This window comes from Numenius arquata, chromosome 12 (assembly GCF_964106895.1).
Source record: "Numenius arquata chromosome 12, bNumArq3.hap1.1, whole genome shotgun sequence".
NCBI classification, from domain to species: Eukaryota; Metazoa; Chordata; class Aves; order Charadriiformes; family Scolopacidae; genus Numenius; species Numenius arquata.
The window spans coordinates 32142392-32156008 of NC_133587.1; positions in this window are offsets into that span (position 1 = coordinate 32142392).

The following is a 13617-nucleotide window of genomic DNA, read 5'->3' on the forward strand; positions in this document are numbered from 1 at the left end:
AATAAATACTTTTAGCCACAGGCAATAAAATATTACATCATTAATAAAGCTAAGTGGAGAAAAATTTTGCTTGTCACTTTCATTTATAACTTAAATTTTATACTTTAGCCTTACACGTTAGCTCAGTGCATTACACATCTCTCAGGCAATTCCCCTCTGGCCCCAGCAATCATGAGTTACTGTGGTTTCAGAAAGTGGTGAACTGGGTAAATGGAAACTGATTTTCAAGGATGAAATAATGGCCTAATTCAAGACTGTAGTAGTTTTAAAGGAAAGACAGTTGAGACAGAGAAATAGCAAGGAATTGATGATATGGAGGTTAAAACTGCAAGTCCTCTTGGGTGTGGGCGACAAATCTGAGAGGAACTTATGGAGCATACTTAAGCTGTTGTGAGATTAATCATTCATGAGTCTGCACATGCCATCAGTAATGGATACAAATAGTGCTGATCCTGACCTTCCCAGTGATCCAAACACCAAGCCCATTCCATGTCCTAGCTTGTAGGGGCCATTCAAGAGACTCACCAAAATCAAAGAGAGGGCTGAAAAATTAGGTAAAAAGTTCTTCATTCTACCACTTGTTTCCAAGAAAAGGAAGGAAGAAATAGTGCCAAATCATCTCAGTTAGTTATGCAGTGGAAGGGGCTGGTGTACCAGTGATGTTAGTGAAGAAGCATCTCAGTAACAATACATTTGGCTTTCTTTAATAGACATAAATCAGAATAACCCCATTTATGGCCATAAACAAGAGTTATGGCTGCTTGGGATCTTGTCTTATACATTCTTGGTGTACGTCTAGTTCCAGCATCAAGTCTGGGGACCTTTATTGGTTAGAGACCCAGCATAACAAGTCCTTCACATGTGAACTAAGTTTTTGAGGGAGAGGAAAGAAACAGTTGAAGACAAAACTGGCATTACCAGCTTCAAGAGGAAGCAAACAACTCACCTGCAAGTCTCAAGGGAAACAGATAGAGGGATGCAAAAAGGACTAACAGGCTAAATGGTAGGCTTCCTTTGAGATCTCCCTTCTACCCTCTACAGAAACTAATCATTACTACCAATTCTTGTCATTTCAGTCATTTAAAAGAATATGGCATGTCTGCTAGAGCCAGACGTTAGTTTTGGTTTTATGGCATGAGTGAGTGAGCAGTGAAATAGATCTTTTATTATTTTACTGCACTTATTTTCTTGTTCTATGCTTTTATGTGAGGGCACCTTATGGACACCCTGTTGTAAACTGCAGAGTCGTTTATGGTTTATTCCCCTAATATGTTTCATACTGAAGTTGAAAACTCTGTTGCAGTAGACAAAATTCAATCTAAGAAAGTGAGCAGTCTGGAAATAAAAGAGAAAACAAAAATAGCAGGAGGAAAATCAGCTGCAGCCTAAAGACCCAGGTAAAGATTCTGAGGAGTCTAAGATTTACCGTCCAAGGGATTAAATGGAAATGTTGCTCATGACTTTGGGCTTCAGTGCTGGAACCCCATAATGTCCATTTCATTTATCCAGTAGCAAAAGAATCTTCACAAAACTATTCCAAAGCAAAGACCACGCAAGATTCCTTGGAATTCACAACCCCATTGATTAAACTAGTGCTACTAACAGTACCTCCATATTTGAAACTTTTGTACATACATATATACATTCAACAGCAACTGCAGTTCTTCCAGATTCCTAGTGATTCCCAGTGTCATTACTGCTATTTGGTTCCAACCTTCTTAATTTAAGCTTTGACTAAAACACGTGTGGCTTCCTTGGATCAGGAAAGATTGATACTGGCAGGCTGCAGATCAAAAGGAAAGATTTATTGTAAGGATAAACAAATGCACGTCTCACCAGTATCATCTGAACCTGTCCAGATTATAAGAATCTTGTGTTAGATCTTGTGTTAAAAATTACTGTTTGCTACATCGCCTAATTGAGCTCATTTTTGCAGTTAAACTTTTCTCTATGAACAGTGTTAAAAAGTGTTTCTTATAACCTAAATAGAGAACATACCTTTTCATTGCCTATTACATGTGATAATTGGCATCTTTATGTACTGCCAGGCTCTAAGGAATTAGCCCATCACATTATGTAACTACATACTGAAGTTCATTCTTCTACTGTAAAATGTGCACATATTTAATCTTAAACCTAGTCTTAAATCTTTAAAGTAAATATTTACATGTACTTCTGTATTTTATCTAGAGGATGCTAAGCCTTAATTTTACAGATAGAAACCCGATTATAGAAAACAGAATAATTCATTTACTATCACATGCTTTCCCATAGGGTTTAATCGGAGATTACCATTGACTTCAACGGGTGTGTATCAAACCATTAAAAAGGTGCATAGAAATTAGATATCTGAGTCACTTAAATCTGAATTTGACTGAATTTGAATTTCTTTAAACAAAACTTTTCCCAGTGAAACCATGTGATCTGGAACACATTTATACACCAACATATCCATTGATAGATTTTATGTCATTAAAACTTGTTTGCATTGGAATTTTGTGATCTCTATGTTTAAACAGTGCTAATGGGGCCCAGTTTTAGTTCTTTTGTCTATTGAACAGTTTGTCAGATACAAAAACTGACTTCTGATTTTGCACTTTATTGACTCTTACAGAATTCTCAGAGAACTACAATTGTGCACTCTGAAAATGTGTCCCTATTTCCTTATTTTTCTTATTATTACTCGGGATTGGTTGTAATTGTGTAGATTTCTTCATGACAAAGAAACGAGCCTGAGCTGCACAGGGTGATTTATCCAAAATGGTCTCAAAAGTGGGTGCTCCAGATCTCCTGCAGTTCTTTAATCCTCTTGGTATAATGCATTGTGATAGAAACTAGCATTTTTGAAACTAGCATTTTTTTTTTTATAGCATTACTGTACCAGAAAGTGACTCAGTGGATGTCTCACTCATGAATGACTGGCTAAGATATCCTTTTTGGTAGTCACTGATTTATGGATCAGTCTGTCACTTTTCACCTGTGGTGATGTTCCTGTGCTTATTTCCAACAAACACATTCCTGAATAATCTTTGCTATAATTATAGACAGGTAGCTGAAGGCAAGAACCAAATGAAATAATCACAAGAATGGAAAAAAAACAAGGAAGGGAAAGAGAAATAACCATTTACTATGAAGATTGTCTCCTGAATAATCCCCATAGAGCATTGTCTTGGTATTGAGTCTACTCAATGTATGTGTAAGTTTTAACATGGAAAAGTTTTTGAAAACTGAGCAAAATATCTAGTTTTCAAGCTATTTGAGATGTCTCTCATATTAGGCTCCACCAGTTTCTGGTCCAGTGGGAACTGAATTTCACCTGGATTTTACCAAGGGCAATAACATCATCTTAGTTCACCTTACTCTGTCTTATTTTCAGTGTATTTTTGTCTGTATGTCAACTTCTTAATGTACGTTTTTTCATTATTCCAACTCACTCTTTTCTGTTTTCCAAATGTCTTTTTTCTTATGACTGCCTAATTCAGTATTCTGCGAGCGGATACTTGCTTGTCATCTCACATAACACAGAGGTCTCAAAAAGCTTTCCAGTGACAGAGAATTATCTGCATTGTGACTTACATAATTTTCATTGGATCTTGTCTCTCTTCACCATCCCAGCACCCACATGAGCATTTTTCTCCAGCTGTGCAAAGTATATATTGTCCTTTCTCCCTCACTGGCCAGCAGCCTGGAACAGCCAAATGGCCTAATGATGGGCCTATATAATTTGCAAATTAGTATCACGTAATATCCTTGCAGGTTGTTCTCATCATTGCTGTGATTTCCATGTACTTTTCTGGATAAGACTCATTAGACTTCTACAATCCGGGATGTAAAGTCCAGTTTCCCAGGCTTAATGGAGTCAAAGGATATCTAGTAAACATAGTCAGCGGAGCATAGGTTGCCACACCTCTTTTCCTGAAGTAAACATCTAAAATATGTTAGCATTAGTACATTTAAAAAGGCCTCTGCCTCTCCATCAACTTTAAAGGGAACTCATCCACACACCCAACTGCAGACGTTTATGCTGCAGACTTCTAAATTATGTGATGTGTATCCCCCCTTAATGACCACATCCTTGTTTTCATCAAAGTCAGCAATGATAAGAATTAATATCACAATGCAAATAATAATTTTTAAGACTTCCTCATAGAAGTTTCAAGCTATGAAACAATCTTCTCAGGAAAGTGGCAGAAAACTATTTGTAACATCAGAGGTTAACCAGGGCAAAGATACAGAAAATATGTTTCTGAGATTAAAAATATTTACCAATGCTACAGCTTCCCATGAAGCTGTTTCTTGCCACTGTCTAAACAAAAATGACCAAATTAGTCCAAACCCACAAATCTTCTATAAATAAGTATGTTCCATCTTTCTATTCCACATCCTCGTATCACCATAAGAGTTTTATGCTGACATAGCAACTGTAGTGAAATGAGGAAACAAAATAACAGAAACTGAAACTATGATCCTGAAGACTCGCTCTATATTTTTCCAATTTATTTGAGATGGAAGCTTTCATTTAATTAGTAATAATTACCTTTAATTGTTGGACGCAAAGAGTATTTTCTATTGCTTGTGTCCCTTGAGGCAATTAGATGTGAATACTGTTAGGATGAGTCCTCTGGCTTTGAGGAATCTTACGTGAAAAATTGTTGGTTTTGGTAAATGTACAGTGATTTTTCTGATTGAAAGCCCTTCAGATTCCTCAGACCAGCCCTCTGCTTTGGATCCTAAAAGAAAAAAGGGCTTCAATCAGGCACAGTGCTAAATGAAGAAACCAAGGTAGAGGCTGTCCTTAGTTTTTAAGCTCATATTTAAAAACAAACAAACAAACAAACAAAAAACAAAACCGACAACAAAACCCAGAATTTTTTTCCCTCCCCAAATTAAAACGAAACATGAAGAAACATTTTACTTCCTATCTTTTCTTGGAAAAGCTTATTCCCATGCCCAAAAGACTATTAGTGGTTGTCATCTCACTACAGTGAAAATAGTTAAGCAATACACAGAAGTAATATGTTCTTATTTATAGTAGTACTGAGATAGTAATCACTCCAGTAGTCCAATAATATTCCAGGAGTACTTATTCATGACAATCTTTTAACTCAAGCTTCAGTTAAAGCAAGTTGCAGCCCTGCCTTCTAATTTGTGCAATTAAACAAGCACTCAACTATCCTAGCTGAAATAGTTGTGATTGAAGTTTTCTTGTCTTTTTGGGCTCAAAATCATGCAACATTATTTCAGCAATGGATCTGATACACTCTTCTAGAGCTGCAAAAAGATCTAATAATGTTGTCCGGTTCTGTAGCAAGGAAACAATAATGTTATCGCTTGAAATTAAACAGTTAAGTGACAAAAGAGGTAAAGGTCATCTATGTGCAACCAAAATAAACAAGGAGTGAGCTGTCATCTAGAAATGATCCTCCTTGGAGAAGATAAAAACACGTGGGTTAAGAGATAGTAGAACAACATCTTTCAGACACTACTACAATCTCCTCTGAAACACTTGTAGTGATGGAGCAGCTGAGAGGTGTCTCAGAAACACACAAAAATGTTACAGAGACAAGGAAGATTAAATGCAAAACAAAGTAACAGAAGACAAGCAATTACAGTGAAAAACACAATAAAACTCAATGTTCACCCAAAGGAATTTATTCTCAGTAAGTTTTTGACCTCACATAGGGGCTTGTCTTTGTAAGTAAGAATGTATTCTTACATAGATCCATAGAAACTACACCAGGTTATCCACTAAGGACAATTCTAGGAAATCATTTTCTGTTACGGGAATTAAAGGATTAAGCACCTTCACTCAATGAGTGTTGTCGTATGTTCCCCTGTAGCAGAGTGGCACATCCTTAGCAAATAGCATGGTTGCTATCCGCTTCCCCTTTCTGAGAGCTCATCTTTGCTAGTTGGCCCTTCATTAATTAATAATGGATAGGCTAAAAAGCACAGTGGTCTCTCTAATAAAGACAAGATGGTCCAAGACATAGACTGAAATATTCACATGGTAGAGGTGATGGGGCTGGCTTCATTTATTCTGTGGGCCAAGGCACACAAACTCATATTCCCCGACCTAGTCCCTGAAGTGGAATCACAACTGTGGCATGCTCAAGAGCAGTGTAGTATGGCACTGTGCCTGACCAAAGCCCTGTCAAGAGCAGAAGGGAAGAATATAAACAATTTATGACAACATGAGGAGTCTTTTATTTGGCCAAAGTGTTTAAAAAAGCATTCATGAAAATAAGAATCGGGACCAATGTCTCTTACTAGATACATGCAAGGTGCCACTAAAATTCTTCAAAATAAAAACAGAGATTTTTAAAGACACCTACTGTGTTTTATTCCCTTTGATTTAAATACTAACCAAGAGACTCCTACCAAAATGCTCAAACACCCTGATGCAGCATTAGCAATACAATTAAATCACAGCAGCGTTAAACATCTCATCAAGAGCCCAGCCAACCTACAAAATTACTTTTCTATCCTTTCATTCCCTAGAAAGCTTCCACTCAGTTCCTGTCCATCTAATTTCCTTAGCCATCTTTGAGAGTCCCTGAGCAACTGTAATGGGGCCATGGAGAATTGAAGGCATGACAGAAACCCAGTACGGTCTGCTAAAGGTATTTTTCAATGCAGATACATGAAGAAGCACGGAGCTATATGGCTTTCCAGGCAAGTCAGATAAGGGAGCAGTAACAGATTCTGCAGCTGCGTAAAGCAACTACTGTCTTGTACTTTGACTTTCTCTGGATAAAGCAAAGTCCTGCCATATAATATAATTTTCCTCCCAACACCTTTCTCAAGAACACCAGGCAAAAAAAAGTACTGCCTTTGAATCACACGTATCAGAGAAAGAGATTACTTCCCTTCTGGAGAGTCAAGGCAGAAGAAACAGAACCATGAGTCATAGTCCTTCTTCCAGTCTGTGGCTGAAGTCTCTCACTGCTGACCCAAAGTCCATACAGCATTTGCTCTATGGTAGCAAAGATGCAAGGCCACTTCTTTGGTGTGACTTTTACACAGCCAGCGGACACGTGCCAGCCAGCAGACCTCTCTGGAGTACTCCGGCTGCTAGTGCAGCTTCACTCTCACCCCACTGACACAATCTCAGAAGGATCTATAAATAACCAAAAGAATTCACTCAGTGCTGAAATAAACACAAGGGGCCAGATTGTATTGGTGTAACTGAGACAAGGAATGTATTTGGGCTGTTGGTGTTCATCTTACAATCGGATTGCAGCAACATGCAGATGTCTGTAACACACTGACCTAGAGTACCATGGAGAAACAGAAGTCACTGTATGATCTGTACTTACAGTTGGTAAACAACAAAACCAAAGATATACTCCGTAGAAGTTCCAAATAATGCTAATACTGCCTTTTGACCCAGTTTCTCTGAAAACAAGAAGCAACATTTAATTGTCATATCTTACTTTTCTTACACTTGGTTTCATTGACTCTGAAGACCACACAGCTAAACCATCAGCTTGATCTTCAGCAATTTGGCCAGCTCTCCCTAGTACTGTTTGCATCATCGTTTTGATAAAGAAGATCCAGAGAAAGAATGGCTGATTTCCCTGCAAAGAAGCACCCCTGAATAAAATGAAATAAAAAATAAAATGCTTCACATTCCCTTTGTTCAAACAATGCCTGCAGCCATAGAGTGGGTGACATTACTGAGAACAATGACATCTATTCAAATTTGTAAAGCAAGCATTTGATAGACACACTTTCTCCAACACAATAACTTCACTGAATGAGCTGTTAGCTTATCTAGCTTCTACGCTTTGAAGCATACTGTTTGAAAAAGTCAAGCACATACCAGCAGTCCTAGACTCAAGTTTATTAGCTTGAGAAATGTTTTCAATTTCACACTGAAAAGAACCAAAAATGTGACAGCTTATTTTATTTGCTTGGCTTTTGCTGATTGAAAGAAGTGACAGTGAGCATTAATTTACCATACAGTTATGAGGAGATCCGCAGAGAGCAATGAATTTCTAAGAATCATCTTTCTTAGTCCGTGTTACATAATCTTATTCTTTGCTATATTCACAGTTGACATCCCACAGCACTTAATCCTATGGAAGATGTCATCTAACATGGATACATCATGTGCATTTGTCTAAAAGATCAGTGCACGCAGTACTTATCTGTCTATATTTAGGCCTGCAGCTGATGTTGGTGCCACTAGAAATTATTTTATCAAGTAAATCAGTCATTCAGATATTGCTGGCTATGAAAAATTTCTGCTTGGACAACTCACAAAAATAAGTAAAGAAGCAAATGCTCGATTAAAAAAAAATTCTGAATTACCCAGAAGCTATGTTAAGTGGGGAAAAGAGGGGAAGAACCAAAAAACCAGATCTTAGCTGATGCAGATCAATCTTGTTTTGCGAAGGAACATGCTTTTATTGATAACAGACATAGACTGTAGTCCTCACTGCAGCTAAAAAATTTCCTTGTTATAATATGAGACAAAATCTAAATGATAGAATTGAATAACATTGTCAAATCACACTTACTTTGTGTAAATGTCAAGTAGCTTGCAATGCTTGCTAATTTTTGAACTTCATGGAGCCTGTTTGTTTTAATAGAGCTGCAGCCTAATTTTTTACAAAATTTCAATACATTTTTTTGAAAAGCTGTAACTGCTAACACCATAAAAGTATTTACACTGAAAGAAAGAAATGACATCTTTTAAGATCATCAAGAGCATTAAAAAGGATTTACAAACATAACAAACTAGTTTACAAACCGTATACCAAATGTTGCTGTTGGATTTGCAGAGATTCAAGGCCAATTTCCATTAGTGAGCTCAGCAGGTCCACAAAGAACACAAAGATAGAAAGATATATCCTATTTCATTAAATATTTCTTAAAGCAGTTCTTAAGCATTTCTTAAAAAATCTCATCTCTAATCAGCTGTTATACTAATTTATAGTAATTTAGAACACTTAATGGAAAACAATTATGACTATATTGTGATATAGATGATGTTTGCATGCACCATTTAACAATAGTCTCATATTTAATATGAGGGGATAATAATTTGAGCTGATTTTCCCTGGTCTTCTATTGGGCTTGGAAAAAATGGTAATATCTTTATTTTAACTACGAGAGTTGAGCTAACATTCTTATTTTGTGATGAAAGTGCAACTATGTCAGTGATCTCAGATGATTAGGGCTATGTACAGACATCCTCAAGTCAATGTGTTAAAGAGAGACCTTGGAGGGGGCCTACAGGAGAGATGGGGAGGGACTCTTTATCAGGGAGTGGAGCAATAGGATGAGGGATAATGGTTTTAAACTGAAAGAGGGGAAATTTTGATTAGATATTAGGAAGAAATTCTTTACTCTGAGGGTGGTGAGGCACTGGAACAGGTTGCCCAGAGAAGCTTTGGCTGCCCCATCCCTGGAATTGTTCAAAGCCAGGCTGGATGGGGCTTTGAGCAACCTGGTTAGTGGGAGGTGTCCCTGCCCATGGCAAGGGGGTTGGAACTTGATGATCTTTAAGGTCCCTTCCAACCCAAACCATTCCATGATTCTCCAATTCTATGAAATGTGTTGCTCCATATAATGACATAGAAATTCAAAGGTTTGATTTTTATTTTTATTCCCCACGCAGAACAGGGCATTTTCCAATTTACCCACATCCTTTATGATTATTTCAAAATATTCTGATTATTCCATATTATAGGTTATATGAGAATTTTATGTGTACTAGAGAACTTCCAGCTGTCTAGTATTAGTCCAGTAATGAAAGTGCATTAGTGAGTCAATTAGAAGTCCATAGAGGTCTATTGTAAAGTTTCCATTGATAACTAGTGGTTTTCTGCAGCTAAAAATCTTTTATAGAACAAGAAAAAAATTGGTCCCATTGTAGCATAACCAAAACTTTTTTCCTCTGTGTAACAAGAACTAAACATCACAGTAATGTCAGACCTACCTATCCAGGAGGAACACAGGCAATACCTAAATACGGATAAATCTTTAAAACATCCCATGAATTGTTTATGTAGTTTCAGTAAATAGATGGAAAATAAATTACTTTGGGCAACTATACAGACGGATCATTAAGATGTAAACAGCTATAATATCTGTATTAAAAGAATTAAAAAGTGATAGTTTTGAATGATGTCAGTATTATGTTTCTTGAGTATATAACAGAGAACTTTCAGCATGCCTGCAGATACGTAAGTAATCATTACCTACATGCAAAAGGTCAAGAACTGTCTAAACTACATGGGTTTATACAACAGTTCTGTTAACTATTCAATGGCTGATGATGTCATTATAGAGCATTTTATCAAGTGGGTCAGTTGAGCAGGAAATCAAGAATGTTTCAACTTAAACAATCCTTGAGCAAGGGCTGCGGTGCTCAGAAGTCCTGTTTAACGAACTTGTAAACTGCACTATAAAGTTAAAGGAAAATGTGACTGCTCATTTTCCTTGTTTATATCTTCTTTAGGAAACATCTGCTAGACATTCTGCTCCTTCTCCACCCCACTACCCCCCCTTTTTTTTCCCTGCTACTATTATTTACTTACATTGCTATTGATTCAGGGATTGAAGGTTTAGGCAATCTTTTAGTCTTTAAAACCTGGCATTTCTGAGTTTATTTGAGGTCACATAAGCAATGAAGAAAACTAACAACTGTTTGTTGGAATGTAACTGGGGGAAATTATTTTTTCCCCGGGGGGTAGAATTGTGACCTGGTTACATGGCTGGAACAGAAGGGAGATTTTTTTGAAGGTTTTACCCCTCTTGCAACTGTGCCACCACATGTATACAATCCTGAGCTATTAAGCCAACAGAAAATGCAGTTTGAAAGATCCACACAAGCCTGACTGCTACAAAGCTGACATTTTATTAACAAGTGTTATATTTGTGAGTTGAGTAGCCCCAGCTTTACTCTGGAATTTAAAAGGTCACTGCAGACACCAAATAAGGCTTCAAACCTTTAAGACCTGCTGTGAAGGACAGCTGGCATGGCACGCAGAACTCTGCCACAGGGTGATAAAAGAATGAAGTGAATATTTTAGCAGTGAGCTGTCACTAATTAACACAAAAATTATTTACCTGAAAGATAAATATATTTGGAAATGGTAAATGCTCCAGAAAGAATGTTTGGCCATCAATTGTGCAAGTGTTAGTTAAGTAGGAAACACACAAGATGTGCCTTGTCTAGGATCTGAAGCATCAAGGCTCAGTATCTCCAGACTTGGAGACATGAACTTGTTGAACTGGATGATGATTTCACACTGACTGCAGAAAATCTGCTGGTTACAGTAGAATGACCTCTGATTTATACCCTTTGAAAATAAGTGAAGAGCAGCATTTTCTGAGCCTCATGCCTAACACTTCCACTTTCCTGCAACTGCACAGCCCAGTGGCATCAAACTCTGGGTGCTGTGGAATGTCAGTGCTTTGAAAAAGCAATACCAGAGACTTTAATCCAGTGGATTGCAAATATGAGGTACTAGGAAAGGTGCTTCTCCTACATTTGGCTTTACGTACTGGGTATGACAGCACTGACAGTACTGCCTTGCACTTCCAGCAGGTTCACAGGTGTGTGGGATCTGAAGAGAGAGGTATAAAAACAAAGTTCCCACTCAATTTTTTCTCCTTCAAGGATATTTCATATTTTTTCTTTGCTCACAGAAAGTTTAATATATCTGAAATTCTGATTCCTGTGGTTTTTTCTTGTATAAGTGTAAAATAGAGCTGGGCTGAAGCTTTTTCTGCTAATACAGAACAGTTTTACAACGCTCCTACCCACTCAAAAGGCACATGAAAAATGGTTGCTGAAAAACTGAAGGCTATGGGAAGTCCTGCATAGATATATTACCTGGGACCCATGAGGAGCATAAAAATATGAATAATTAATCATTATAATTTGAAAGTGCTTCTATGAGAATGCCATTAAAGTCCTTCAAATGTGACCATGGCAATTTCCTCTTGAAAGAAGTTCAAGATGGTCATGTTGCCCCAACATTAAATTAAAAAGGCCTCCTTCAGCTTTAAACATATTTAAACACTTTGGAAGACCACATCTCATGCTAGCAAATCATAAGCCAACTTTCCTGTGTGTGGCTACCAAGAACATCATGTGTGGTCACCATGTCAAACCATAATCTCCCAAATAACTCCAACACAATGCTTTAATAGGCACTGTCAGTATGCAGTGGCCACACCTCAACAAAAAATACCTTTGAGAACATCCATCCCAGGATATTGATGTACAGCACCAAATCCTCTCAAGCTACTAAGTAAAAAGTCAAATTGCCGGACAAATGGCCACACAGTAAGAAAGTGCCTGCCAGCAAACATCATTCACACTTGCAAATCACCAAAGCCTTGCAGGCAATGGCAGCCAGTCATTTTAAACTGTCTTGATGTGCTGCCTATCTAGCCTTCAGAGCAACTGGAAAGCACATACACAGGATCTCCAGGAAGGCACCTGAGACAGTAAAAGAGACGTGGTGTTTATCAAGGTACTGACTGAATGGATTCCACTGTGTTAACTGAGAATCCATCTGCTTTTTCCAGATGTTAAATAATTAACCTCATCTCAGCATGACATAATTTATTCTAAATATATCTTTTTTTCTTCAGACTCGTTTGAGTTTACACAATTAACCCAAAGCCAAGAAATAGATGTGAGCAATTCCATATGGTATAATGCCTTGTTCCCAAGAGAGAATGTATAAGAGAATTATATATTCACAAGCGTACCAGTAAGGTTACCTCAGTTCTTTGTGCCACTGGGTTCAATTTAAATCCATTCGGTGAAAAACCACCATAAAGGGAGGTGAGCCTAAAACATAGTAGCAGTACCTCAGATCTTGTAAAACTCCAGTACTTCTCAGTCTACAGTTCAATTTAGTGAAGCTTTTGGATGCCTAGATGTCATCCAACAGAGAAAATCCACTGGAGCATTGCAGCACTCTGGATCTGCCCCTCCACTGGAAACTGTGCCAAGAGAATGTCAAAAAATTCTATGTCATCCTAACACAACCTGTAACAAAGAAATTCACCAGTCACAAAATCTAGACAATGTATTACCCTTTTGAATCTCTGGAATAACACACAGGGAAGATGAATGGAAACATGAGATTGTACTTTTGTCTGCTTTTCCCCTACAAATCTTAAATTCAAAACACATTCTATACAGTATAATAAAACCTCAGAAGCACTAATGCATAGTCTCTATGACTGAAAAAAGCAGCAAAGAAGTGGGAAGTCTCAGAATGGCTTTCTTTGTAATTGCCTACTGCAGTTGGAATGAAACATTCTATTTAAATTTTGCTTTATTCTGTGTTTTTTCTTTTAGTTTCAAAAGTGCAGAGATCACTGCTGAAATGAAACATTCAGACTCCACTCAGTGCTAAATGGCTGAAGATGATGTGCTTCCATGTAGTACAGTACCTCATTAAATCAGGGTCTAATCAAGCCATAAATGAAACATGTCAAGGCACTGGCTAGCTGAACTTTCTCATTAGTATCAGACCTCCACTTTCAGAAAAAGTCCATAAAGACCAACTTTCAAAGCAGGAATATTTTTGTTTCATAAAGAATATGGTGGTGAATAGTGTGCAGTTATGGTAGAGGGAT